At 39.0% G+C, this 25,813-nt stretch overlaps 1 long non-coding RNA gene across 1 annotated transcript; it reads left to right on the top strand.

The window, feature by feature from the left end:
• The first annotated feature begins 1,787 nt into the window (after window positions 1-1,787).
• Window positions 1,788-5,307, top strand: LOC140531695 (uncharacterized). Its single transcript, XR_011976404.1, has 3 exons — window positions 1,788-1,959; window positions 2,047-2,190; window positions 4,960-5,307. It is a non-coding gene; the product is annotated as an uncharacterized lncRNA (long non-coding RNA).
• Window positions 5,308-25,813: the final 20,506 nt, after the last annotated feature.

The raw sequence follows: 25,813 nt of genomic DNA on the forward strand, positions 1-25,813 counted from the left end.
CAAAAAAGGTTCTAAACTGGAAAAGGAACAGACACATTCCCGATTCTAGAATACCTAAGCAGAGGGTTATAAGATATTCCAGTTTCATTTCTTTCAGTGTTAACAGACATGTGTTTCTAGTATGGGTGTAGGGGAGACTAGGGAGTCTTCATTTTAGCTCCCAAGTAATTGTTGTGCATTTTATTACGGGCCTTCTGAGACTAACATCCTACCTTTATTGTCTAGTAACTCTAATGCTGTCTCACACACTTAACCACTCTGCATGTTTTCTCCTCTAAAAATGAGGGGGTTGAACTCAATGGCCTCTAAGTTCCCTCCCAGGTTGAAATCTGCGAATCCATGTTGAGAATTTCATTTTGAGAACTTCCAGTTGCCAGGGCAAACAGAGAGGCATTTGAGTTGGGAGCACAAGGAATGTCTGAGTGGGACAGAAAGAAAGGGAGAGCACAGTAAAGAGGAGTCAAACCAAGTCAGTAAGCATTTATTACCATGTTGGTTTATATGCTGCGCACTGTGTTAAGTGTTGAGGATGAAGCAAAAATATAGCCCTTGTCTTCAGGAGGAAAACAGCAAATAAAAGAAAGCTGAAAATCTGTGTGTATGTGTGTGTGCGTGTGTGTGTGCATGTGTGTGTATGTGTGTGTGTGCATGTGTGTGCATGTGTATGTGTGTGCGTGCCTGGGAAGGCTTCCTTGATGGCCCTCTCCCTCTCGGACCTCACCTCACATGATTTGTACTTTATAAACTATTAGTGTATATCGTAAGGATTTTTTTGTTTAACTTAGGCCTTATCCCCCTACTAGATTATAAGCTCTATGAGGACAAGAACTGTTCCTTATTCAAACTTTGTATCTTTCTCCCCTCTCCCAGTCATCCCCACCTTCCCAACTAGGACCTAGTATAAGGCTGTCCATTCAGTAAATGTTTAATCAATGTTTCAGTGAATGGATAAATACAGACATGAATGAATCCCAGGACTAGCCCAAGCCTATGCATTCTGGCCTTGACCATTATTATTCATAATCAGGAATGTGACCCTTGCCTGGAGAAATCTACAATTCAAGGGAGTGAAAACAAAGCCCACGTTAAACTCTTTGACAAGTTCCCCAGGGTCCGCACTCGGCGCTGAGAGCCTGGGCTCTGCCAATAACTAAGTGGTGGCACAAAGATGCTTTTGATTTATTTGAGTACAAAACTGACTGAAAACAAAGTACTCCTCACAAACACCAAACACGCTATTTCCCTTCCAGCTGAGCTCATTCAAAAGTGGCAACGACTCTGCCAAAACTCCAGAGAAGAACTTGGCATTGGGTTGTAGCGAAAGCATGACTCACAGGAAGCCAGAGAGTGGAATTTCTTTTGTTGGAGATTTAAAGCACCTGAAAGGGTTTGGGAATACTTCGTTGTTGTTTTTCAGTTGTATAAGACTCTTTGTGACTCCATTTGGCGTTTTCTTGGCAAAGACGCTGGAAGGGTTTGCTGTTTCCTTCTTATTTTTAAAATGAGGAATTAGGCAAATAGGGGGAAATGACTTGCCCAAGGTCATACAGCTAATAAGTGTCTGAAGTCAGATTTGAATTCAGGAAGTTGAGTCTTCCTGACTGAAGGTCCAGGGCTTTATCCACTCTGCCACCTAGTTGCCAGTACTTAGGCCAGTTTCCTCCTCTACGGTACCCAGGAAAGGGTCTTATGCATGGTTATACTTCCAGCTGAATCATATTGGGTTATACTTACAGCTGAATGGTATTATGTGGTCACTAGCTTTCCTGATGGTAGGATTTATAAGTAGAATTGGCCTAAGAGAACAGAGAATCACAGAATTTCAGAGATGGATGGAGTCTCAGAAGCTAACTAATCCCACTCATACCTGAACAAAAATTCCCTCTTACAACTTACTTGATGTCTATCCTTTGCCTGAGGACTCTAGTGAGAAGGAATCCACTATCTCCTGAATTTTGGGTATTTCTAGATGTTAGGAAGTTGTTTCTTTACATCAAACTTAAATTTGCCCCTTTGTAACTTTTACCTGCTGTATCTTTTCCACAGATCAACCCTTCTAATATTTGAAAACAGTTATTGGGTTCTCCTTCTCCTCCCATCTTCTCTTTTCAAAGCCAAGCACCCTCCATTCTTTGATCATGATCTGGAAGTTCTTTACCACCATGATTGATTGTCCTCGGTGGTATGCTGGTAAGGATTTAACAACGGATTCTATTAAAAAAAAATTACATGACATGCTTTTAAACTTAATCTTCATTTATTGACCTTGGCATCACTTGGTCAAGTACAATCAATGAAACAATAAACCAAGGAGTTTTTTTAGTCTGGCTCTTTGTTTTTAGGCAGATAGGCTATTTCCTCCCATTTTACAGATGACATAGCTGGAGCTTGGAGAAGTTAAATGAGTTTTCCAATCTCACAAAACAAATTTAAAAAGCAATGTACATCCTAGAGGGGCAAACAACAGTAATAAACTCATCAAACAAGAGTAAATGATATGAGAGAATGTAGGAATGTGCTCCACTGTTTACATCAGAAGTTTGTGATACTGTAGGGCTGGATAGATGAGTGTTGTAAAAGTACGCAGAGGGGAACCTACAGGGAGCAGCAATTATTGGAGGGGTATTTAGAAATATCAGGAAGTAGCTTGAGGTCTGGTGTAGGTCAAGTGGTCACAAGATCATAGATTTAGAGCTAGAATGGACTTCTAACTCTAGATAAATGGAAGACTTCTAGCTCTAGACTAGATAAATGGAAGTCATCTAGTCCAAATCTCTCATTTTATAAGGAAACCAAGGCTCAGAAAGGTTAGGGAACTTGCCTTGGTCACACATGGTGGTTGATTTGGAAGCATGAAATTCATGACTCTGAACCTTGGCTGTGATCCTTACTAGCCGTGTAATTGTATGAACAGGTCCCTTCATCTCTCAGTCTCAGTTTTCTCACTTATAGGATGGGGATGGTATCATTTGAACTATCACCTCACAGTGGTAGAGTGAGAGATGTGCTTTATAAAACAAATGTTTTAATATTGTCAATATTATTTAGGAATCATCAAATGGAAAATGGCCAAAAAAATAGGGTCCATGAAAGTAATGGAGTATTATGCTATAAGAAGCAATGACTAGAAGAAATACAAAGAAGTATGGGGAGGTTTCTATGAACTGATGCAAAATGAAGTAAGCAGTACCAGAAAGGCAGTAAATATAATTGCCACAGTGATGCCAATGGAAAGAAGAACACAAACGAATGAAACTGAACACTGTATAATAATAATAAAATTTGGACCAGGAGAGGAGAAAATGTAGCTCCTCCCCTTCTTGTAGAAATGGGAGGTTTTTCGATGTGAAATATAACATAGATAAGGGGTGGGGAATCTGTGGCCTCGAGGCCACATGTGGCCCTCTGGGTCCTCAAGTGTGGCCCTTTGACTGAATCCAAAGTTTATAGAACAAATCCCCTTAATAAAAAGGATTTGTTCTGTAAAGCTTGGACTGAGTCAAAAGGCCACACCCAAGGACCTAGAAAGCCTTGAGGCTGCAGGCTACCCACCCCTGCCATAGACCATTACACCTGGTTGATATGTTGGTTAGTTTTGATGAACTACTTTTCCTCTCTCTTTTTTTCTTTTTAATTCTTTCTTACAAGAAATCACTCTTGGAGGGATATATTTGAAAATGAAGATAATATAAAAATGAAAAATATCAATAAAAAATTTGGAGATATTATTTTGAAAACTTAGAAGGAATTAGCAATAAAGCAGTTGCCTCCTGGTTTTTGTTTCAGAAGGATGTAAGGGTAGCAGGAGGCAGAGTGACTGAGAACTAGGCATGTTGAAACAGACTATAAAAATGAAGGACTTTGGATAAGAGGGAAGCCACTGGGCTTGTCTGCATACATATGCTAAGAGCCAAGTCAAAATCTAGACTTGTTTCCAGAGACCGTGCTTTTGTCAGGTGAAAAGAAAATAACGGAGCTTATTTTGAAACTGCGTGTATACTTCCCCATCATTATTTCTCATACACTGTGTTTAGCTGGCAGGTCTCTATATCAAATGCTTCCCATTTTCCCTGCGCCAGTGGAATCCCAGAGGGACAGAAGAAAACCAGGGGCTGGTCAGGTCCTTCCTTTCCTCCACTATAGGAGATAATTATAGCTGGATCCTTGGGGTTTTAGCTCCCAAAATAGCCTCACAAAAGATGGAGAAAGAGTGAGAGAAATCAGAACTCTAGACCTTAAATAAGCCCAAGTAGAGCGGAGAAATTGGCAAAAGGAAGACTCGTGCAAATAACAAAATGCAAATTAAACTGGAGGAAAAATTAAGTAACCTAGACTTGAATGCTCAATACATTTGAAACTCAGCCACAGGGAAAAGCTTGGCTGCTTCAGAAAAAGTTTACACTCTATGTTCAGACAGCCACATCTTTTTCAGTACAGAGAGAAATAAATGCTCCTAGTCAAGGGACCAAGGTGCTTTTTTTTGCTGATTAATATCTGAAATTCAATTGGTGCTAAATGCAAAAGGGGAACAGAGCTGCCTTCCTATTACTATCCCCATTTTGCAGATGAGAAAACTGAGACACATAAAGATGAAGAGACTTGTCTACGGTGGTACTCCTAGTATGTAAGATCATACTCCTAGTAAGAGCCCAGTCTTAAATACATAGGTTTGACCTTCTGGGGGAGTTTTGGGGCTAGCCTCTGGGCATAAAAGACTAGGGCATGAAGGGACTGCACCCTGAGGTGCCAAAGTCCCCTTCTTAACTGCTGAGTTTATAATTCTGTTGGAGCCTAAAGGGCTGCAACATACCATGTGATTCCAGTGAGTAGAGGGAAGGGATAATATTATAGCAATTTCATTGTAATTCCCCAGATAGAACATGGACTCAACAAGGGAAGCTTCTGCCCAGGTCCTGGCCACCTTTGCCTCTTACGTGTGTGTTTTTTCTTGATTTTAAGCAAACAAGTATCTCATGGATTTTGTGAAGTCAAAAGGTCTGAAGGACCCACTGGACATCCCCTTGGTGACTGGAACTGAATGGCAGCAAGGGAAGATGCCCACATTACCAAGAACCAGATGTTTCTACAGTGTATGACCAGATGAAGTTTTTAAAAATGCCTAATTAGAAGTCTTGCTTTATGTCCTGATGAAGTTTAAGAATCAATCTTTCAGTAGATGGTACCAACAGGTATAAATTGTTACTAAATCCTGATCTGTTAACATGTGGTGGTAAGATTTGTTTTCTTTTTTGTTATGTTTAGTCTTTCATGTCTGTGTAGGAATAAATTACCCATACCTAAATATCATATCTGATTCATATTGCACATTCAATATCTTTTTAAAATCCTACTTTTGGGGGAACCTCTGAGACGTATGAAACATAATTTCATTTATTTTAATAAAATTGTCCCTGTGGAAGCAGACTGAGGGATTACATAAACCAATGAGTATGAGAAAAGGGAACCCTCCCCTTCCCTGAGACCAGGCTTCCCAGGACCGGATCCAATCCAAACCAAACGGCTGGGTACAAAGCAGGGAAGGGTAATCCCTCCAGTCCCTGTGGGCTCAGCCAAGTGGTATTTCAGTGCCAGATCAAGAATCTCATATTGAAGTGAGACAGAGTAAAAAGATTAGTGAACAAGAAGGCTTGGGTTCAAGTGCTAGCTCCACCATTAATGTCATTTTGCATTTCTGAACCTGTTTCCTGATCTGTAAAATGAGGATAAATAACTGTTTGCACTAACTACCTTGCAGAGTAGTGCAAAATGTAGGGAAAGTGATTTGCAAACTACAAAACACTAGTGAAAGGGTAGTCATTATGGAAACTATAACCAATCAATCAATAAGCATTTATTAAGCATTTGCTATAGTTCCATGGATTATCCCCTCCCAAAAAAATCCCTCATCTCAAGGAATTTACATTCTAATGGGGGAAACAATGTGTAAATAAACCACTACATATGATAAATACAGAACAGATGGAAGGTAGTCTTAGAGAGGATACCACTAGAGTTTGAAGGGAACCAGCAAAGGCGGTGCTGAACTACTTTTCCTCTGTTTTTCTTTTTAATTCTTTCTTACAAGACTCTTGGAGTCTTCTGAGGAGGTGGTTCTTGGGCTGAATCTTGAAGGAAGTCAGAGGTTCTAAGACACTGAGGTTGAGAGAGAGAGCATTCCAGGAATGAAGAGTAGCCAGTACGCACAAAGGCAATGAGAGATGGAGTGTTGGGTGGGAGAAGCAGCAAGTGAGCCATTATGGCTGGAGCAGAGAGTGCATGGAGGGAAGTAGAACACAAAATTTTGGGGGAAAGAGGAAGAAGCCTGATTGTGAAGTGTTTTAAGTGTCAGATAAAGGATTTTCTCTCTAATCTTAGAAATAAGAGGGAGCCACTTTGGTTTATGAATAGGGAGTTCCATGGTCAGATCTATGCCTCAGGAAAATCACTTTGTTAGCTGAATGGAAAATGAACTGGAGTGGGGAGAGACTTGAGATAGAGAGACCATTGAAAAGGCTACTGCTTATGAGAATAGAGATAAAGGGGTATATGTAAGGAATATTGTACAGAAATAAATGAGATTTGACAACTGATTTAGACATGAGGGGTGATAGAGAGGTATCAAAGATGAGGTTGTGAACCTTGTTCACTGAAAGGATTGTGGTTCTCTTGACATTAATAGGAAAGTTGGGAAGAAGAGTGAGTTATGGAGAAAATATAATAAACTCTGCTTTATACTTGTAGAGTTTAAGATGCCTTTGGGAATTTCAGTTAGAAATGTCCAACAGGAGTGAAGTCATGCAGGACTAGAGCTCAGGGGAAAAACCAGAAAAATAGAGGTAATAACTGAACTCATCAGAGTTGGTGAGATCACCAAGCGAGAGAGCGTAGAGAGAAAAGAGAAAAAGACCCAAGTCTGAGCCTTGTGGGCTACTCAGTGTTATTGGGCATGACGTGGATGCACATCCAGCAAAAAACAGATCAAGGAGTAGTCAGATAGGAAAAGAACAAGGAGAAAAAACAAACAGTATCCAGAAGAAGGTGCTCAGATTAAGTGTTCATGCTGCAGAAAGGTCAAGAAAGATAATGATTGAGACAGTGCTTTTGTCAAAGACAGATCCCTGGGAACTTTGGAGAGGACAGTTTTGGTAGAATGATTAGGTCAGAAGCCAAGTTGCAGAGAGTACAGAAGTAAGAAAAGAATCAGAGGCACCAATTATAGTTATATATTTCAAGCGGTTTAGATGGAAGAGGAAGATAGATAGATATAGGGTGACAGCTAGCAGGCATAGTAAGGTGGGGGTGGGGTTAAGGATGGGGGAGACTTGGGCTTGCTTGTTGGTAGGGGGAAATATCCAGTAGATAGGGAGGATGTTGAAGGCTAAAGAAAGAGTGGGAATGATGATGGGAGCAATCTACTGGAGAGAAAGGACGGGGAAGGGATCAAGGATACATGTAGAAGGGCTGGTTTTGGCAATGTCAGAGGGATATCAAAGGAAAAGGAGGGGGCAAGAGGAAGCTGCTGTTAATGATCAAAATGTATTATGTCAAGTATGAGGCAAGGTTGTCAGTGCAGAGGGTGGGGTAAGAAAATGGTGAAGGAGGTTTGAAGGGAAAAAGAAAAGTTGCAAATCAGCTACTAGAAAGATAGGGATGAGGAATCCACTAGGGAAGGGTAATAGCATTGCTTTGCTATTGTGAGAGCCCTGCAGAGATGAGATTCCATAAATTAGCAGGACCCAGTCATCATAGCCATGATTTCCTCCAGTTCCACTCAAGTAGGTAGATGGTGAGAGTAATCTAGGATGGGGGGTTGTCAAGGCATGATCAGTGATAGGATGAGATAGGGTAGACCAAGGGGTCAAGATTTCAAAGTGATAAGAACATAACCAGAGCAGTGGTGATAACCTAGGGGAGGGTGAGACTGTAAATTCACCTTGAGGACAAAGTAAGTTCAAGAGCAGTGAAGCATAAGGAGAGATAAAAAGATAAGGGATCGGGATCAGATAAAGGAAATAAATTCTAAGTTCTTAAACGTTAAAAATGAAAATACTAATAGCTAGCATTTATATAGCACTTAAAGGTTTATAAAGCACTTTTGTTTTTACATGATCATCATTTCTGAATATTACCCTTCCCCCTCCCCTGCCCAAGCAGCTATTCCTCATAAGTAAGAAAGAGAAAGGTAACAAGGGATAAAGCTCTAATTTGTATGATTATATCTCCAACCCAGAAATTGAGTGAGAAGAGAAAAGATGATGAATAACATTTGTGGAGCTTGGATCTTGCATTAACCTATCATAAACACACAGGGTCAGACACTGGGTCAGAAATTAGCTATTTAATCTCTTCCTAATCCCCGCCCCCATCAAAACACCCAACTCAGACACTTCTCACAGAGAAAAATCTGCCTGTTGACCAGGCAGATGCCTGTGGATATTTTTAGATGAGTGTCTGTATGCCTTCTCCCCCTGGTTTTTATCCAACAGAAAAACACATATACAAAGTCAGATGTGGACTCCTGTGGCTGGAGAAACGCCTACTAATAGTACTCACTGATAAACAATCTCATAGTAACAAACTCTCATGTCCACATGCTTAGGCAAAGGTTAGGAAATGTGAAAGCTGACATTTTTTATATAATGCATAAGATGTTTGCATAAACCAAGGCATACATCCATTAATAATACTACCAGTCAGCTAGACTGAACAAATGTGGTCATTGTGAGAGAGGCATAATAGGGACAGATTAACCTCAGCTCTGCTCCAAGTTCATATATCTCAATAAAATTGAGGTGTGAGCCTCTAAACAAAGAGTACCTGCTGAAGTTACTGCATACAAAGGATAGTCTATAATCCTTCTGAAATACTAGGAAGCTGATTGTTCTACTAAAAAGAGAAAAAGAAATTAGGTCACCTTTGAAAAGGGGAGACTCATGTACCAATAAAATACAAGCTCCTTGAAGGCAGGAACTGTTTTGTTTTTGTGTAGCACCTGGGCACTCCAACACACACACACACACACACACACACACACACCACCATCACCACCACTAGCAGCACCAGCAGCAGCAAAGCTACACAAGGTCTGAGATGTTTTATGGAGACATTTCCACTCACAAAACCTAGCTTATGAGCCCCACACAGAGTTTATCTGTACCAGTCATGCAGAGGACACTATTTGTTCAAAGAAAAGGTATTTAATGATAAAACATAATGAGAAAAATAGCAATAGAATATTTTCCCCACAAATAGGGCATGTCCTCCAACAAACAGATGCACCATCAGGGAAAAGAATAGGCATATAAGGAATACTTCAAGAATGTTTGACATATGCATGAAAGGGCGACTTACACTTCTGGTGCTATCACTGTAATGGTGGTCATGTGCCGCATGTAATCTCTCCTGGATATGGCTCTCTGCTTGGTTTATGGACCTATGCATAGATCCTATGGTATCCAACAGCTGTAGTGATAGACTGTTTCTTTTTTATTTTTTCCCAGTTTGTAGCTTTGGTTGGAGTGTTCTCTGAAATTTCTGTTTGCTTAAATCCTAAATATTTAAGTTTCAGCTTTTTTAGAGAGGCAGGCCCTTCATACACACATTAACAACTGCCTTTTTCTCCATAAGGAAGAGAGCTGTCAGTTCTCAAAGTCTCAAAGCAATGGGTGGCTATTCTCTGCTGGACAGTTTTTGCCTCTAGGAACCAAGCTCCTTTGAAACAGAAAACAGCCCGTCAGTTATCTGCGTCCACAGGCCTTTATTCTGCTTGAACCTACTATGTCTGGGACTAAATCACATTTGGCAACTCTCTGATTTAAGGTTAAAATTTCTTTGTAACTTCTGTTTAACTCCTTTATGGAGGTGCTGTAACACAAAACTATTCTGAGAGGCAGACTTGTGAAAAAATGTGGTCTGAGTCACTTAGATTTTCGTTCAGCAGAAGATTCTTTGGGTCTCTCATGCAAATGAGAAGGAGGAAAGATAAAAAAACAAAAAATAAATAAGTGGGTCTGTGGTGAAGCATTGCTATCTACTTCAATACTTTGTTCCAAACTCCAGCCTTTATCAGGCACTATTTGAGATGTTGGATTATGTGACCCCTGAAATCCTTTCCCATTCTAAGATTTTATCATGTCTTTTACCCTCCCGTTAAAAACAACAACAACAAACTTGCAAAGTGATAGATGAACGTGTTAGCAAAGTCAGGATCTGACACATATGAGCCGGAGATGTGTGGTGAAGATCACTGTCTGTCATTTATACCCAGCTCCACCCCAAACCCTGCGAAGCACTGTGGCCCAAAAACTAATCTATGTTCATCCATAAAACTAGAGCAACATCTAAAACCATCACAGAGCTACAAAGATCACATCTCCTGAGTCTCTTTCAGAAAATCTTTCTCCAAGAAACTTCTAGAACTCTGCAAGTACCCTTCTACTTCCAGTTTATCCTAGTAAAAACTCAAGGAAGCAGCCAAGTAGAAAGAACTCTTTTAAAAATGAAGAAACTAGAACACTGGTCATGAAAACTTTTCTAACCATCTAGACCCAAATCCTTGTATTTTCAGTTCTGAATTCAGCTCTGCAGCTGGCCCATGAAAATAGCTTCTATTAGTGAATACTTAGGACCAGAGCCATCCCTCTGGCTACACTGGGTTACCAGTTGCAGAGTGATTGGGTTCTGGAGAAGAGAAAAATACAGTGAGGCGCACCATACAACCTCCTGCGATTCCTTCTCCCTCTTCCTCCGGTCTATACTTCCTCCCTACATCTCTTTCTTCTCACCCTCACCCGGAGGTCACCTTCTCCATCAGACTGCACAACAGACATCTAGTCAGCTCTCCCCTACAACTATTGTGACATTCACTCTATTTCACTTATAAAACTGTTAACAAGCACAACTAACACTAACACAAAACTTGATTTTCTGGTTCTCTAGTCCCATTGGGAATGGGCCTCCTCAGTGCCCCAGATGGAAAAGCTAGGGTTAAGGGTCTTGATGAATTGATAAGCTAAATTTCTCTGTTTCAATTTATCTCAGCCGCTTGAATGCTGGGTTCTGGTAGTGAATTTTCACCTTGTCTTACTCAGAAACAGGTTCCTACATTACTTTCCTCACACCATTTCCGTTTTTGGTTTTTTTTTTTTTGGTTCCAAATAGTGTCATCATTTAAGAATAATCTAACTACTTACAAAAAGAACTAGAATTAATACCCTAAGTATTGATTTTTTACTTTCACATAAATAAATAGCTTAGCATAGGTTTATATAGACATAATTTTTAGCATATCCTTCCCATTGTATACTTCATTGATGAATAATATTGTATATCAGGGGTTGATAGGTGATAGACTATTACCAAAGGGTGAGGGGGATCCAGCCCATGACCTGTTTTTGTGCAGCCTGAGCCAAGAATAGTTTTTACATTTTTAAATACAATAAAACTTTATTTTAAAGTATAAAAAAAATCATTTGGGGCTTCTGGGCTTTGGGCCCCTGTTCTTTATTATTGCCTATAGCATACTCATTTCCAACTGAAGAAAATGGAGGCCATATTGAGATTAGGAGATGGAGCCAATATGCAGAGATGGGAAAAAATTCAGAACCAGAATGACTAGACACTTTGCTCATCAGGGATATTGGGGAATCTATATCAGAGCTTCCATAGGGTAGGCATCTCCAAGTGAGAAAGCTGCTTCTACCAAAGCAGCAAATATTATGTAATTAACAGATGAATCAAGTGCCTGGAGCACTCAGAGGCTGAATGGCTTTGCTAGTATGTGTCCAAGGCCGCACTTAGACAAAGGACTCCTTCCCACCGAGTGCCGCCCTCTATCCACTATGTACCAATGTACATAAATCTCTAAATCTCTTTAAAAACTCAAAGAGCTTACACTTTTATTTTAATTTTTATTTTACAAAACCTATGATAATAGTCTGGGTATTAGCATCTTGAGTACAGGTATTAGCGTCTCCATTTCTTGAGTGAAGAATCAGACTCAGAGAGAAGAGGGGATGTGGCAGAACTGACTGCCACCAGATCTTGGGAAGCCCAGGGATCCTCGGGGGCCTCTTAACTCTTAATTCAAGCCTTGAAATAGTACACCAGTGTTTATTGAAACACTGAGTAAGGACATTTATGAGATATTATCAGAACAAGCCCAATGGGGCATTAAGGCCTGGACTTAAAAATGAAAGCCTTTTATTTTTAACTTCAGACCATGAGGATGGCTTCTGTTTCCAGACGCAGCCTCAACCCTAATGAGCTGTGTGACCCTGGGCAAGTCACCCACTCTCTTTAAGTTTCCATTTCCTCATCTACAGACATAATACTATCTGCAATGCCAACCTTCTGAGGTTGTTGTGGGAAAGGCATTCTTTAAAGCCTAATGCACTTTATATATGAGAGGTATTATTGTTACATGGCAGGTACATAAATAATGTGAATCAAGGTTTGGGGGCAGGCAGGGTGGATAGTGGCATGATTAAAGAGGACAATTATCCCTTTCTATCATCTCTATGCCTATTTGTCCTGCTATTTCAATCAAGGCTGTGAGCCTCCTCACTGAGTAAGGAATTTTATTACAGTGGTTCCCAAATAATAGGACCTAACAGATTTGTAGCCTGTGATCTTATAAGTAAAAGGACTTGAGTTATTGGTTTCAACAAAACAAAACAGGAAAAATCAGAGCAGATTCTCTTAATTATGCCCCCCTTTTTTTCAATTATCCTCTTGCCCCTTTTTGTATTGGCCCCCTTTTAGAGCCCTCAGAGGTATAGACAAAAGAATGGATTGGAAGTCTTATATATGAGAATATTTTTCTTAAATCTCTCCTGGCATATTTTTTTAAAGTTTATATTTATTTTATGTCTAATGTAAGTTGTATGTAAGTTTATTCTGTTGATTTAAAAATTACATGTTGAGGTAAAAAAAGACAATTTGTACTCCAAAATAATGAGGCCAGAAGACCAAACCCACCACTGTATCACTGCTCAGTAACTATAATGCTGCACAGTTTGGCCTTATGTCTATTACACTCTACTTCCTGATCTCAGTAGAGTTTTCTTGGCTCTGTTAAATGAATTCCCAGGTGAAGGACTCCACTAACTTGTCCCTTTGCTTGAGGACACTTTTCTTTCAAACAAAACAGAGGTTATGAAAAGACCAAAGCAATCATTTAAAACATCTTTCTCTTCGAAAATTTTATATACCATGGGAATTTAATACTAATTTAGAATAAAACAGTTATTTTTAAAAGTCACACACACTTACAATCCATACATTTGTGGAGTGATTCCTAGTCTGTTCAAGTGCATGTAGAGTTCAATATATTGCTTCTTCTGCAGATGCCCTGACACCATTTCCAAACCATGTTGCCATGTGTGGACTTCTTCCTTTATCCTGCTAATTCCCCTTTCTGCACTGTAGCTCTCTTATAGTATAAATGCCTTGTATCCCATGTTTAGTACAGTTCCTGACACATAGTAACTGCTTGATAAATAGTCTATCTTTTTATCTCTGTCTCTTTTGGAAAGATCAGGGGCACTTGAGGGCCTAGAGGGCCACATGTGGCCTTGAGGTCACAGGTTCCCCACCCCTCAGGGCTAGAAGTCAAATACTTGTAAAGTCTGCGTACAGAACAAGTTTAATTCACTGTTGATGGACAGAGCACCAGACCTGGAGTTAGGAAGACTTATCTTCCTGAGTTCAAATCTGGCCTCAGACACTTACTGTGTGACCCTGGGCAAGTCACTTTACCTTGTGTCCTCATTTTTCTCATCTGCAAAATAAGCTGGAGCAGGAAATGGCAAACCATTCTAGTATCTTTGCCAAGAAAATCCCAGGTGGGGTCACAAAGAATCAGTCATGAATGAAATGACTGAACAACAAATTGTATTATTTCTTTATTTTGTTAAATACTTCCATCTGGTTGCCGTCTCCCCAACCCAACCCTTACCACCCCCAAATGCTGAATGTCTCTGGCCTAGAACACTGAAAGTTTAAGAGATCTGTCCAAGGTCACACAGCCCATGGCAGAGACAGAATTTTAACCCAGGTCTTCCTATTGCTTCTCACACAGGCAAAAATTAATTAATTAATTAATGCAAACTTAGGCTACATAAAGACAAGTTACAACTTGCCAGAATAAAGAATTTATAGTCTTACTCTGTCCTGGTCAAACCACTTAGAATATTGTGTTCACTTTGGAGAGTACCTGGAGGAGGGTACTCAGAATAGTGAAGGACCATGTCATATAAAGAGAGCTTGAAGGAACTTTGGGTGCTTATCCTGAGGATAAGAAGACTGGGGAGGAGGCAGGAGGAAGAAATGATAAGAAGAGGGCATGCCAGCTGTCCAAGTATTTTAAGGACTGTAGTTGGCAAGGAGGATTAGACTTCTGTTTGGGCCCAGTGAGTAGAATAAAAAACAAAGTGGCTAAGAGGAAAATTGAATCTAGATGTGTTGGGGAAATGTCATAACCACCACAGCTGCCCCAAAGTCGAATGGGTTGCCTTGGGAGCTGATAGATTCCCTCTCATTAGAGGTCTTCAAGCAGAGGATGGATGACCACTTTTCTTATATATTATAGTGGGAATTCCCTTTCAGGTCTAAATTGAACTAGATAGTTATTGAGGTCCCTTCCAGTTTTAAAATTCTGTTATTCTAGTATAGACTTATTATGACTTATTATGACTTAGTACTCTCCACATGGGAGGATCTTAAGAAATGCTCATTGAAATTGAAGTCCAGTCCCTAGTTCTTCTCTATCTTTACATAGAACCAGAGATTCATAAAATTTCAGATCTAGGTCTCATCTTTCTACCCAACATAAAAAAAGTCTTCTACCAAAGTCCTTGCTGATGGCTAGAGCTAGAAGAGGACTCTGAGATGATCCAGTCATGGAAACACACTAACTACACACACACACACACAATCCCCCATAATTTTCCTCCCTCTTTTGAAAATATTAGGAAATAAACATTTTTCCAATCTGAAGTCATTTCTAGACTTATGTGAATGAAGAAAACCTCATCAATACTTCTTTCAACCTTCTAGGAAAATAATTTCCTGAACTGAAATAATTTTGCATTATTCTTATGGAATGCCTAACCAGTTTCTAACTCACCTAGAGGCAAAACAGGAAGGAATCCTCCTTGAAGTGATTAGGGTAATTGTCAGGCTAAGAAAAGGAAGAAATTTTTGATCTCTGAAATTCATCTTTGAAAGGTCTCCCTTAAAAGCCCTTGCTGATGGTTAAAATGTCATCATTTCAGATCTATTCCTGGTATCCTCTCTAAGGGGAAGCATGCTATGTATGCAGATCAGAGTAGCTTGATTCTAGTATCTTCCCCACTCTTATCACCTTGTTGTGTCATCTCTAGTAGGTCATCTCACTTTACTTTTCCAAGGGTGTTGCCTCCTCTTTAAAATGAGATTAGATTGGTTCTCTAAGGGTCCTTCCAAATCTGACTAACCTCCATTCATCTAAATACTCCTGGAAGAGCTCCATCGTTAGCTGACGTTAGCACTTTTGTGTGAAATAGCACATCAGATCCTTTCTAAACCCTACCAAGCTTGGAGCAGGTATTTATGGGAGTCCAGATCCCCAGGCATTGCTATGAGATGAACAGACCTGGGTGAGGAATCCTACTCATCAGAGGAAATGGAATGCTAAGAATGGGAAGGGAGATAGGAGGGGAGAAGGAGTTACACAGTGCCTAATCCACAGTTTTGTTTATAGACCAGCTATCCAGTCTTGATCTGTACTTTTCAAAAGCTTGGACACATTTTTCTGTACTCAATCAGTAGCAACAATGGTATGAAAGGGATGTGAGGGAGTCAACACCTTGACTGCTCCACTATATTCATTCTTTGGCTAGAGCTGTTTTTAATAAATTGCTGGATTTTTCCTTTCTCCTCCTCTCTTGCTTTGGACTTTTCCTCAGTGGAAAACAGGCTGTCAGTCGTCCATGCCCACAGTGCTTCATGCCTCCGACCAGAGCCCACTGCTGGCTCAGGGCTCTGTGCTGGCTGTTTGCACTTTCCAGTCAACCTCTCACTTTTCCACAGTGAACTGTCCAGCATCCAAGCCAAACACAAATCCCACTGCTGCTGCTTCTCCTCAGGCCTTTTCACATTGGTGCTCTAAGTCTCTTACAAACAGAGCTGAGAGAAGAGCCAGCCACTAGAGGTAGGTAAGGAAGGCAGCAGCTTAGGGAACAACATATTTGGAGGGTTAGAGGAGGAGATGTGTGAAGTGTACATATAAGAAAAGACACTTTAATTTTTCCAAAATGTGTACTGAGATATTTTGTTTTTACCTCACCTCCACTTCCAAATTTTTCCTTTCCCCCTCCTCTCCCTTAGAGAGCCAGTTCTTGTAACAAAATTGAAAGGAAAGAAAAAAGGGGAAGAGGGGAACAAGTCAGCAAAATTAACCAAACTCATCAACCAAGTCTGACAATATGAGTATTATATGTTCCACGCCCACAGTCTCCCACCTTTGAAAATAAGGTAGGTAGGAAGATGCATTCAAAAAAACACCTCTTAATGACTTTTTATAAATGTACATATTTTTAAAATCAGAACATCCTCCTCTTCAAGACATGGTAGATATCTGCCTTGGGTTAGGTCACACATTTTACAGTGAAAGTTCAAAGTCCACATTGGAGATTCACACAAAAAGTGATTGATTTTCAAATGGGGTGAGGGTGGGGAAGAGGTGCAATTTTCAAATCTTACCTATACAAAAAAGGTCTATAGAGCAAAAATGAAATTCTTGTCCTAGGGCACTATTGGTGGAGCTGTGACTAATTTAGAATGATACAAATAAAGTGACTAAAACGTCCATATGTTCTGACCCAGAGATTCCACTACTAGGCTCCCAAAGAGATGATTGATAAAAAGTTTCCATATACACCAGTAATGTGTATTTATAACAGCACTTTTTTATATAACAAAGAATTGGAAACAAAGTAGATAACCATCAATTGAGGAATGACTAAACAAACTGTAGAACATGAATGTAATGGAATTACATTATAAGAAACAGCAAATATGTACTGTGTATAAGAAATAGCAAATATGATGAATACAGAGTTATCAAAAGATTTACATGAACTAATGTAGACTGAAGTAAACAAAGCCAAGAAAACAACATATATATATGTATATATGGGTTAGAACAATGTAAAAGAAAATGATTATCACAAAACAATAACAAGTGAAAGACGCAAAATTACAAACAAAAAATATCAAAACGAACCATAGCTCAAAGCCATGAGATATAAGAAGACACATAAAAGATATAAGAAGAGATATAATAAGATCATCCCACTGAACTCCTTTGTAGAGGAATGCAGGGCAGAGATGAGAAGTCCACTGATATGGTTCATTAAATATATTTTTAGACTTCTTCAATATATTGATCAGTTTTGCTGATTTTTACCCTCTTTTTTAAAATTTAAAAACATTATTATTATACAGAATAACTGTCTGAGAGGGAGAAGGAATAGGGATGCTGAGGAAAATATTAGTGATATAAAAATTTACTGATAAAATTTTATTTTAAAAGAAGAAGAAAAGAAAATGCCTGGTGACAAGTTTAGATTTAACTTTCCTGGACCCTTTACCTTGTAATTATTCTCAGGATCTTTCATGGAAAGTCATATGAGATCTCAAGGTCTTTAGAACTCCAAGATCACTGAAAGACTATATCTGACCTTGTCTCTAGGAATGTCAGAGGCTGATATAACTAATGATATGGCACTCATGATAATGATTCAGTGTTTCAGTGGCAAAACAAGTATTTTCAGGGAGCTTAATACATAGCTTAAAGTAAGCCCCTTAGAGATCAAGGCTGGGAAAATCTAGATGAAGTTATCAAAAGAAAAAGTGGAGGGCGTGAGGAAGGATCAGAGAAACCCTGTATTGGGAGTCACAAGGCTATGGAATTGACTATATCAATTTCCCTTTTTAGGCCTCTCTTTCCTCACCTATGAAATGGGAGAATTGGATTAGATATTCTAAAATCCCTTCCAGCTCTAATATTTGGAAACTTTATGAACTTACCAAACTAAAGAGATTCCAAATGATTCATCCCAAAACCATCCTCATGCATTTTCCCAACTAACCCTGAAGTGGTTTTAAAATTCCTGCCCAAGACCATTTCCAAATAATAAGTTCATAAATTTGGAGTTAAAATGATTTCAGAGATGATCTAGTCTAATCCCTTTATTTTACAGATAAGGAAACTGAGGTACAGAAAGGTACATTGGTTTCCCTACAATCACACAAGTAGTAAGTAGAAGAACCAGGATTTGAACACACTGCTCCTGGTTCAAATTTAATGCTCTTTTTAATGTACCGCATTCTTTCACAATTCTTAAATCCCATTCTATAAGCCTATAAGAAAAACTATGAAAACTTACTCAGAATAAGTTTTCACCCTGGAAATATCCTGCCATAATTTCTTCCATCCCAGTATCCTACCCTAACCCAACTCCCAAAGCATTTCTAAAAGAATATGTTCTAAAAACTATTTTGGAGTCAAAATATTTTTCAACCAAACCTTTTAGAAACCAATCCATCCTAAAGTCAAGATAGTCTGAAACCTAAACATTTTGAAAATTAACTTTGTAGTTCCAAAATTTTTCAAACAAAAATATTCTGGAAACACCATTTTAGTCAAAATATTTGGGGAAAAGACCAGTTGGAAGCAAAATTCCTTTAATATAAACTATTTTTAAAAAACAATATGGTTTGAAAACTACTTTCAAACTAAAAATTCATTACAGTACTTGGATTTGCTTGAGAACAAAAATCTAAATAGATAAAATATGTAAGAACCAACTTAATGAGTCAGACCAATGACCTATCCAATCTAGCATTCTGTTTCTGACAGCTGCTTTGACATCCTAGGGAAGAATATTACAGAAGGAATGCTTACTCCTAGGCTATCAAAGACAAAGAGAAGGATGCCATACTGAAGTCCCCAAAATGATTTGGGGTACACATATCCATATACAAAGGAATTTTTCAACTTTAAGTCAAGGAGCTGTCTAGAACCACAGACTGAATTAGCATCAGGCGTAGGCAATCAAAAAGAATTGACAATCCCAGTCCAGAGCACTTCAACTGGCTTTTGTTGGTTTTGTTTGCCAGTGGTCACGGTAGTTTATAGCTTTGGTTCAGGACAAGCTATTAGCCTGTTCTTTTCTGGGAGAAGTTTTCTAAGCACAAATCCCCATGCAAGTGGAAGCTGAAATCTTTGCAGATGGTCCTGAAAAGATGAAGCCCAGAAAATGGTAGCAGAAAGAAAAACTTGAAGAATACAAACTAGAAGAAACAATGGATCTAGCAAAGCCAATAACCCAGCAGAGAGCACTGTGATAATATTACCAAAAGACACTAGCCACACCTCAGAATAAGAGGTGTGAGGTACACATCTCCTGACCATATATCTCCTATCTGTATGCTGGTCACATGTGTTCCTTACATGTGTTCTTTATATACATTACCTGATTATACATACCCAGCTCATGCCATTGAGGGAAATGGTAACCTATGGGAGAGAATACTCTATGTATACGTGGGGGAATCTTTTCTTGTCACTTTATTTGTGATGCTGTTTGATTAGATGTCTTTTTGTTTAATCTATGTTCTCTGACAAATAAAAGTAAACACATTGGTGGGAGCATGTGAGCTATAGTTTGAGTGCACTGTGACTCAATGAGCAGCTTTCTGGGGAGCTTGCTTATTATGAAAGATATCCTTGGGTAGGTACTACATCTAAAAAAAAAATCAGAACTCAGATCAGTACAATACAATGACCAATCCTGATTCCAAAGGACTGATAGTGAAATGTATCTCCCTTTTCTCCACAGAGGTAGGTATAGAATAAAATACATACTATCAGATATGGTCAGTATGCTGGTTTATTTTACTTGTGTTCCTTTCTATGAAAGGGTTGGGGGATCTAGCTACAAGAAATTTAAGTCATATTTTTAAAGCTACATATTCTCCCTCTATGTTATCCACTTCCATACCTTTATAATAACTATAATAATAACTATTATATCTGTGCAAATGGCTCCAAAATCCATTTCTATGCCCCTGACTTCTCTCTCAAATTTCAGATTTCCAACTGGACATTTCCACCTATGTATCCCAATGGCAAATATCTAGGACAAAGCTTGTTCTCTCTTCCCTAACACTGAAAATCAGTTCCTCCTGACTTGCTGAGTTCTATAAATGAAAACATCATTCTTCCAAAAAAAAATTTTTATTCTGATCTTAACACAAAATAAAATCAGCATTTCCATATTCAAAACAGAGCAGATTATAAGGATTGCACATAAAATCACAGATTGTTATGTACAGCTTGCTTTTCAAGTACATAATAAATTCAATATGTAACTTTCAAAGCCATTCTGTTCATGTTTCCTTCTGAACTTTTGCTAGCTTATGTCAGTTTTATATCTTTCAATTCTTTCTTATTTTTTCTTTTAAAACTCTGTTGTTAGCCCTCCTCTCCCTGCCCACTTGCCCTTCAAATTGGGGAAAAAAAGAAAACGAAAGGAAAGGAAAAACACTTGCATTAAGTAGGCAAAAACCCCCAACATCCCCTCACTGGAATGCATGTCTCATTCTATCCCTTGAAATCTTTACTACTCTGACTCATCACTACCATGATTCATCACCTGCCCTCTGAAACCATGGCCGATCATTTCATCAAATTTCAAATGTCTTTCAGAGTTGTTTTTCTCTACAATGTTATTGTTTAAATAGTTCTCTTGGTTCTGCTTATTTCACTCTACATCAGTTCCTACTGATTTCCTTGAATCCATCCCCGTTCATCACTTAGAGATCATGTAGTCCTGTACAGGAAAGGAAACTGAACAGAGGTGAAGAGGCTTGGCCAAGGCTGAAAACCCCAGTCCTATGGGGGGCTACAAAACCTGCTGCTCTTTCCACTAGACCAGGCTGTTTCTCAACATCGAATTTCTCTATTTTTCTATATGTGTCTCTCTCTTTCTCTGTGTGTCTCTGTCTCTCCTCTCTTTGTCTCTGTCTCTCTGCTCTGTTTCTATCTCTCTCTCCTGTGTCTCTGTGTCTGTATCTGTCTCACCCGCCTCTCTTTCTGTCTCTGTCTCTCTGTCTCTGTGTCTCTCTGTCTCTGTGTCTCTCTGTGTCTCTCTCAGTCTCTGTCTGTCTCTGTCTCTCTGTCTCTCTGTCTCTCTCTCTGTCTCTCTCTCTCTCTCTCTCTCTCTCTCTCTCTCTCTCTCTCTCTCTCTCTCTCTCTCTCTCTCTCTCTCTCTCTCTCTCTCTCCCTCTCTCTCCACCTAGTACAGAGAGCTCTGCAAGCATGACAGGTATTTAATAATTGTTAAATGAAAAAAATGATTACAGGATTTGTTGATCCTTTTCTCTCTGATCTTTTTTCCAAAGAGGAGGGTAACTTTATTGTCCTAACTCTTAAGCGGAAAATCTTGTCTTGGGACTTTGACAACGGTGCTTTCCAGTCCAGTATCCAATTCTACAACTAAGACATAGAAATCTCAAGTCAAAAGCTACCCTGTAATGTTTTCATGACTAATGTGTGGCACCTGGTCTTCTTCCTCCTCCTCACACCCCAATGAAGAAGAGTAAATTTTCTCAGGGGCAAGGAAATGCACATTTTTCTGTTTGGCAGTTGAGAACTGAAACCTTAGGCTACCAAAGTAATCACAGTTTCAGTTTGCATATACTCAAGACAAAGTTTTTCAGCACCATAAGCCCCTCAGGTGAAGAGATGATACTGAAATCTCAAATGAAAAAAATAAATGAATCACAGAATGTATGTTTTAAAAGGAAGGGGGCAAAGCAGATTTTCATGATCTTTTCTAGCTTGAGTACTAGAATTTTGTACATGACAGGCAACTTGATAGAATGGAAAGAATGCTGAACTTATAACCAAGGATTCAAGCCCAAATCCTTTTCTGGCATTTATTACTCGTATGACCATGAATATGTCATTTTTAACCTTTCAAATTTCCATTCCAAGGTTTACCCATCTATCAAGTGGGAGAGTAATAGTTGTAGCACCTGCCTCACAGGATTGTTGTGGGGTTCAAAGCAGGTAATCTACGTAAAGCATTTTTCAGACTTTAAAGGTCTATATAAATGCTTATTATTATTATTATTGCAAGTGAAAAACGTAATTTTTAATCCCTTGACTTTCACTGGGCATCTAAAAACTCTTTAAATTTGCTTTAAATTTGTAATTTTAGCATTGTAATGGAAAAACTGGAAAACAAAAAATTAATTTCCCATTGCTCTGTTAGCTGGAGGCAACAAATAAACCAAAAGCTTCCTGTTACTCTCACAAAACAGGGAAGAAAGATCAGTCACCAGTGGGTGAGAACATAGAAAAGCTGCAGCTGTTTTGCTTTTAACATCTGGGAGAGTCTGGATGCTGGCCCAGACATCAAATGCTAAATAAAGCTCTGACACACATACAAACATTCTTTCCTTCCTGGTTTGGCTTGCTCTCTGGGGACTGTGGGAATTCTTGAGACCTCAATGGGCTGGGCTTCTTTTGACTGACCAAGGTTAATGCAAGTGCCCAACACAAGTCCTTCAAGCTTAGAGTTGAGAAATTCACTGTTGGGACATAAAAGCAGGACTAGTTGATATCTATTCACCACCACGAAGCTCAATAGCAGACAAAAGTATTACCCTACCAACCAAAAATGAAATGGTTGGGAACAAATGAATGTCTGGTAGGTGGCAGTCTCAGATAACTACCTCTGCTTTGCAGTCCTCATTTCTATATAGTTCTGACCCTTTTCATTCAAGGCTCTTTTAAAGGAAGAATAAATAACTTTATCTGTACAGCACACCTGTGATGAAGTATCCCTGACTTTATCAAAACAGGAAATGGAGTCACAAAGAAAAAATGAATAACTTTTCTCCCAAATAGAGGAGCCACAGAATTTAATATTTCAAGTCCAGTATGCTTTAGTGACTAGACTGATCAGATATCCTTGGTCTATGTTTTTTAAAAGAAATACAAATTTCCCTCCCATTGTCCAAACACAGACCCTTTAATCCCCAGCTGTTGCCCAAAACTTCAAATCTCCATTCTAAAAATAAGCAATGTGCAGACAAGAAGTGAATTACGTTCATACATCATTTTCAAAGTCCATTTAACAAATCTTAATACAAAAAGTCTGTAGTGCTTTTAAAGTGCACAAATATGGACCACATGATAAACTAAGGCAATCCAGTTAAGTAACTTAGACTAAGCTGAACAAGAAAAACAATTCTCTTCCTAAAAAGGATGAATAATGCCAAGCAGAAGCACAGAAGGTATATATATATATGTATATATATATATGTACACATATACACATATACACACACACACATCAAATGTCATCTTTTCCATTACTTGGGTCTCATGACAACTCTCATCATTTGAAATCTGTGATCCAAATAAACAACAACAACAAAAATGTAGCATCTCCAGGAAAGAATAGTCTACTGTTTAATTCATCTTTTTGCTCACTGGAGTCAATGTGTTGAAATGGTGCTTGGGATACCTTTGCCTCAGCCATTCAATTTTAGCAAAAGAAGGAAATGTCTATGTCATCTCATAGTGCTAAACTGTCTACATATGTAGTCATACCTATATACACAGTGGGGCAGATACTTTGGGGGTTTTTTTACTGAAATAATAATTTATATAACCCTGTATGGTATCAGACAAGTCAGAGACTAGTCTCTTAACATTCATTTCCTCATCTATAAAATGAATGTCTACTTATAGGGTTGTTCTAAGTCTCAACTGAGAGTGTACATGAAACACTTTGAAAAACTTAAAGCACCATAGGAACTCACCCTGTAAATAGTATTACCTCAGTGTGATATGGGCAACCCCAAAAGCTAATTAATGAAATGTTGGGTTACCTTGAGAGATATAATGTCCAGGAGAGAGACAATATTCTCACTGTACTCCCGCCTGAACAGATTACATTTGGAGTATCATGGAGAACTCCATTCTGGCTACACTTTATTTAATAAGGATGTTGATAAGATAGAAGGGTGGTGGAAGGCCTCAACATCATGCAGCTGAATAAAGACTTAAGAGGACATGATAGCTGTCTTCAAAGTATCTGAAGAGCTGCCATGCACAAGAAGGATGATACCTGTTCTGCCCATGTTTAGAGGGCAGAACTAGGAGCATTAGCTGAATGTTGAAAAGAGGTAGATTTTTAAAAATTTAATTAATTTATTTGTTTTCAGTTGTCAACAATCACTTCCATAAGTTTTAAGTTTTCTCGCCCTCCCCTCCCAAGACAGCACGCAATCTTACATGGGTTCTACATTTACATTCTTATTAAATACATTTTCACCTTAGTCATGTTGCATAGAAGAATCAAAACGAATGAGAGAAACTATGAGAAAAATCAAACCAAACTAAAAACATAATAAGAGAAAACAGTCTGCTTCATTCTCCGTTCCAGTTCCATCGTTCTTTCTCTGGATGGGGATGGCATTTTGCCTCAAGAGTCCTTTAGGAATGTTTTCAGTCCTTGAATTACTGTGAAGGACTAAGTCTATCAGAAACAGTCAAAGAAGTAGATATTTGACTGAGGAAAAACCTTTGAATGATTAGAGAGAACCAAAAGGGTAGCTTTGGTAGGGAGTGGGTTCCCTCTCACTGTCATCTAGTCAAGGCTAGAAGAGCATTGATGCTACGTGTTATAGATGCTATGCCCTGTGTTATAGAAAGTCTTCTTAATCATATCCAGGTTGGCCTGAATGGCCTGGGGTCCCTTTTAACTGTGATTCTCTTCATTAATAAATTCTCTTTTATTAATCATAAGCACTTGGTAAATGGAATATTTGGTAAATACTCTATAGTATTTGTTTATTACCATTTACCTAATGCTTTCCAGCTTACCAAGTTCTTGCTTCACAACCACCCAGCGAGGGAGGCTAAGTATTATTGTCATTATTTTACAGATAAAGAAACTGAGGCTCAGAGAGATGAAATGACTTCCCCGTGTCAAATCCTAAAACACATCAAAGTCATGAGTTGAAGAACAAGACATCTTTAATTGAGAAAACAGGGTAGCAAACCCACCACCCTGGGAGATGTCCCATGAGTGCAGAGCACAATGGATTTCCCAGCTCCAAGACCCATGCAAAAGCTTCTTATAGCGTTAGGAAGAGAGGAGTGGAGAAGGAGGTAGCAAGGCCTGGTCATTAGACCGCAGTGGCCCTTGGCAATCCAGGCAAGGAAAACCACTTCATTCTGGCTATCTTGCCTTTCATGCCATGAATCCCAACAGAAGGGGGCAAGGACATTAGAAGCTGAAATCTAGCTTAAGCTAGAGTCCTACTTTCTTCCTCCTCCTCCTCCTCCTCTTCCTCTGTCCACATAGGGAGACATACCCTTACATGTGGGTACTCTGTCCAAAGGAATATAAGTTTTGTTCACATAATTTGCAGAGTATCTTGAGGGTTGGGGGCTAGATTTTGTTGGTGACTTATTTATTCTATCATTGTTTTGTTTTAAACTGGAAAAATTAACTCTTTTGTCTCATGCAGTTTTCATTTATGATTTCTTGAGGTGTAGCTCCAGAAAACAAGGCTTTGATAAAGCCCATTAGGATTCAAATGGAGCTACTTGACCATGCCTTAAAACTCAAATCACTCTGGCTGTTACTGATTGGTCAATGGTGGGCACCAGCCCAAACCTCACTTGCTCATAGTTCTGGCTTTGATGGCTCAGAGTGACAGTAAATAGTAATTGTTTCTGTTC

This window comes from Notamacropus eugenii, chromosome 3 (genome assembly GCF_028372415.1).
Source record: "Notamacropus eugenii isolate mMacEug1 chromosome 3, mMacEug1.pri_v2, whole genome shotgun sequence".
Taxonomy (NCBI): Eukaryota; Metazoa; Chordata; class Mammalia; order Diprotodontia; family Macropodidae; genus Notamacropus; species Notamacropus eugenii.